Here is a 5,132-nt window from a genome sequence, read left to right as displayed (position 1 = left end):
CTGGTTTCTATTAAATCGCTACACTGTATCGCCGACAGTTGTCCCCGACGAAATTGGTTAATTAAACAAAAGGAAATTGGGCTATTCCACAGTAACTCGCGTTACATTTCATTTGGTAGTTGAAGTAGTTTTTGTGTTGTTATTTTCAAAAGTTTATGAACTATACTAGACAGGAAAAAATAATAAAATAATCATTTTTTTAACTTCGATAGAACAAAGAATATCAGTAACTCTATGTTACAAAAAAGGAAAATGACTAAAAAAAAGGGACATGTTAATTGAAATTCTCAAAATAGTTATGGTTGAAGAGTTATTGCTGCAAAATGGCACCCATAATAAATGATAAGAATACTTTGAAATAATGTTATAAATGTCCATCATTACATTTTGACAGGTATAATGCTGGTAACTTCCATTACATTATGTCCAGGATATAATAAAGTCTAATTATAAAGAAAATTTGTTCACAAGATTAATTCATCTTCTTAAACATCTACTAAAAATGCAGTACTGTACTTTAGAAAACTATAAGTCTTTTCATTTTAACCCCAAAAATATAAAAAGAAATTAAGAGAAAAACACGGTTCGTCGGTAACTGGCGTTACATTAGTAAATTAGTGCTTTTTTTAAATCATGTCGTTATTTTCTTCATATTTTAAGAAAAATTATAGAAATTACGATAATTATTTTTGTTCATAAAAGTATAACTTGTATGTAATGTAGGAATGTTATCGACTATATATAATACTGTGATAATTAAATTTTCAGGTCAAATTGGCAACATAGCCTAAGTACAAGGTATATATTGTACTCCGGACCCTTTTACCTGCAATTTTATTTTTATTTTTTAATTTGTGCATTTTAAAACATGAAACCAGGTGATTCCTTGTTTAAATCATCTAGTATTATTGTTTGGGTGTTGTTGCATGTTTGTCCAAAATATTTATTGCACTAGTTGGAGGTAGACTTGCCAACTTACCTTTAGTGATTCTTACCTTTAGTGATTAAAAGAGGCTGTGAGCTTAATGCTCGTAATAGTTGCCTCCTCTCCTTTTGTTTATGTGAATGTCGAGGTTGTTTTTGAATGAATTTGTGTTTGTGCTGTTAATGACATGTTCTGATAGTGAGTTCCATTTGTTGATTGCTCTGACGTCAAAATAGGTATCTCTCCAACTGATTGTTTTGAACTTGGAGAACTGCAACTAATTGTCCGTTTATATGAAATATGTCGGTATTTCTCAAGTGATTTAACAATAAAATTAGATGACGATAATGATGTACAAATAAAACCTATGGCGATAATTTGTTCGTCTTTCAACAGTTCAAATTGTGAAAAATAGGTATATGCATGCCAAAAAGGGTACATTCTTTTTTTATATCATAAACAAACCATATAACGTATATTTAAAACAAAGGATGACCTTGTTTAGGGTAAGTTCAGACTCACGACGTCAAAGTTTCGTTATATAAGCGGCGTACATATTTTTGTGTCTGAACTAGGCCGCGGATAAGCATTAGGGAGCTGTTACGCCGCGCCAGTGGCGCTAATAACCCTAGCAGGAGAGAGGGTAGATTTAATAACGCTAATCAAGTGATGCATCAGTGATTTTAACCTTTAACCGATGAAAACGACCACGGTTAGCAAGCCAAACGCATACCTGTACAACGAGATAGCTAAACATCAAACTATTAGGTTTTCATTTTTAAACAGTACAGTTGGTGTCCGAGATATGATATTTTTATCAATTAAATACGTTAATCAGATAATTGTCCGTGTAATAATTATGTTTGAAATTTTTTTGAATTAGGATGCAAATCAGTATTACATTATATAAATAAAACAAGAAATGTTTCTTACAAAATCGCCGCTCGACTTTTTGACTAACAATTTTAATCATTGTTCTTTCTTCAGATATAATGGTTTATTATATCAATTATTATTTTTAACAATCAGTAGTAAACAAAAATATAATCATAACTAAACTACAGTATATGTAGGCCTACATATTCCAGGATAGGAGCATGGATCTATCTAATTTATAGGTTCATGGTAAGAGCATTAATTACTCCCTAATTTGACCCGGCCCACATGTATATAGGCCTACTACCTAACTAGGGATAACGATGCAACATTAAAAGTTAATAGCATACATTGTCGGTTGATATTTTGTATAAATTATTAAAATAAAGAAAGAATTATGAAATCTGACTTGTAGTTTTCGAAATATAGAGTCCAAAACATCGCCGAAAATAATAATTTTTAGCCACGAACGAAGTAAATAAATTGCGCCCTCAGTATGCAATTGTATGTACTTTAAAAATACGGTTTTTAGTAATATATTTTATATCAACATTTTAAAATTCAATCAAATGTATGATATTACATGTTCATTAAATAAAAAGAGTGTTTATTTAACTTGAATACATTATTAACCCGTGTGTTGGACATGCAGTCATCAGTACACTTCAATTTGTGTTGATTCGCGTCAAGTCAACCAAAATCGTTCAACCGTGAGCCCTCATAGACTCTCTTTTCCCAGACGTTGTATTGGTCCAGAACTTTGGACCTATCAATTAGTCGAGTTTACAAAATACCAAAAATGTCAGCCGTAGATAATAAGCTTTCCGCTTGATATAGCTTCTGAATGAGAAGTTCTCTGGAGATATAACTGGCTATAGCCGCGGCGCGATAACAAAAAACAACTTTACAAGGTAAACTGTAATGCGTTTATCATGAATATCTGCTTAAACATAAATGATCAGGCATTGGAATTTTGATCGTTTTGTCTGAACACCTTGACTTTTAACGCCATGCGTTAATGCTCTCTTAACATTTGTTTTTTTGCAATCTGGATATTAAGTGCCGTGGTATTTGCCAATTGTCTTTTGTTTAATTAACCAACTTTGATTCGCTGACTTTGTAATCTGTTGACTTGATATTTTCATATTGTAACAATTCACTTTACCTGATGATGTGCTATGCCCCAAAACATGTTTATGGCAGATTTCAAATGAGTAATTTTGATTCATATCCATCCTTTTATTTTGCTTAAGGGAAATATGACAATAAATTAACTTATTTCCAAGAATTTTCGGTTGTAACAGTTGTAAAAGACTAAATACAGTATATGTTCCAAACAATTTGACACTAAAAGTAACACTCTACGACAAATATTTCTTGAGATACGGTAAAAGATATATGGATAAAAAAAGACCGAGAGTATTTTTACAGTTAGCTAAGAAAGTCAATCGGCCTTCTACATAGGTTTATGCCTAGTCTTCCTCACTACGCAATGATAATGATGAACTCATTATAATGGGAGGAGATATGAATTGTATTTTAGAACATAAAGTTGATCAAAGAAATAGCAAACCTATTCAAAAATATGACAATTCATCGAATATCTTTAAAAAATTAGTGAAAAATCACAATTTAACTGATATATGGAGACAGTGCCACAGTGATAAAATACAATTTACCTGGAGGTGAAAAGATACTTTTCGCAGATTAGACTACTGGTGCATATCTAGTGATCTCCAAAAAATGGCGATATTCTTTCAACAGATATTAGGCCCTCCTTATTTTCTGACCATCAAGCAATCTCACTTAAACTCGTACATACCAACCAAGCGAAAGGTTCAGGAATTTGGAAAATAAATAATAGCATCTTAAATGATGATACATACGTAGAAAATATAATACACATAATAGAAATCATTAAACATAATGAAAACAATTTAAGTCCAGACCTTCAATGGGAATTCCTGAAAGTTAAAATAAAAGAATTCACTCGTAGATACTGTACAAAGAAAAAAAAAGAAATAAAGGGAAATCTCCTTAAATATCTGAAATAAAAAAATTCTATTTGTATCTCTTAATTAATACATTGTATATAGGCCTAGTAACTATATTACGTTTAAAATATGTCATCCGGGTATGAAGCGTCTCACATACACACAGAGCCAAAATATTACCTTGGACTTGCACTTTGTATGGACTCTAACCTTACGTTTTTCATTATATATATCATTCCATCCTATCCATTCTAAACACTCTTTTATCAAGCTTTTGCATTCTTCGTTTTCATCTCATCCATTTTTGTATTGGTGAAAAGGGAAGATACTTTATATTCTTCCCCTGAGTTTATAGCCTCTCTACCCAGACACGGACACGAACAGAATAAAACAATAATAATAACTTTTTCATAAGTACGTTTTTTTTAAATCAATTTTTATCGTCATTTTATTGGCATCGACATATTTTAACTAATTGTATTTTTAAAAATGTATATGAATGTAAATGTGGTTTCTTTTTTAACATAAAAATAATCTTAGCCTATGTATATACTGTTTAAAAGATATGTATTTTTTTAGCAATGTACCTTATAAATAAGAGAAATATATAAATGTGCATAATAAATATAAACACAAGAGGCAAAGAACATTAATTCTAAACCGCCCGGTGATATACTGAAATTTAATTAATTAATTTGAAACGATAAAGATGAGGAAATCTGTGAGAATGAGAAAAAGTCGCCCCAACCGAGACTCGAACTCGGACCGCCTGCTTGATATGCAGATGTCCTAACCATTAGACCACTGGGGCTTTCATGGTATTGTTCGAACTCGATTGGATAACGACTCTTTAACATTCTCGGCGTGGTACGGCGGAACAGCACTAGTCCTCAGTTGTACGCACGCGCAACAGAGATCAAATTGATACGCCCTCATCTTTCAGTATTTTTATTCACGAGGCGGGATCTCCGAAGAGATACTTTTATATATATAAACACAAGAGGCAAAGAACATTAATTCTAAACCGCCCGGTGATATACTGAAATTTAATTAATTAATTTGAAACGTGCAATTAAATGTGCATATATATATATATATTATATTTATAACAGAGAACTATAATAAAAGTGGGACGAACCCACACAAGACAAAAAAAAGTACTATACCTATGTTAGGGGGCTATGCACTTGGTCTAGTCTGCTGGGCCTGGTCAGAGCCTACTAGTCTATGTAACTATATTAGTAGTGGCGTGGCCTAGCAAAGCATATTGTACAGCCGGCCTATTGCACCGGATATATGAATATAATGACTTCTTGTAATAATGATATTATATTACA

General features: G+C 31.9%; 1 non-coding gene across 1 annotated transcript; it reads right to left on the bottom strand.

Annotated features, from left to right (window-relative positions):
• Window positions 1–4,534: 4,534 nt before the first annotated feature.
• Trnad-auc (transfer RNA aspartic acid (anticodon AUC)) lies at window positions 4,535–4,606 on the bottom strand. Its single transcript has one exon. It is a non-coding gene; the product is annotated as a tRNA-Asp (tRNA).
• Window positions 4,607–5,132: the final 526 nt, after the last annotated feature.

Source organism: Antedon bifida, chromosome 9 (assembly GCF_963402885.1).
Source record: "Antedon bifida chromosome 9, ecAntBifi1.1, whole genome shotgun sequence".
NCBI classification, from domain to species: Eukaryota; Metazoa; Echinodermata; class Crinoidea; order Comatulida; family Antedonidae; genus Antedon; species Antedon bifida.
The sequence above is the reverse complement of the archived record's forward strand: the minus strand, read 5'-3'. Positions and strand labels throughout refer to the sequence as shown.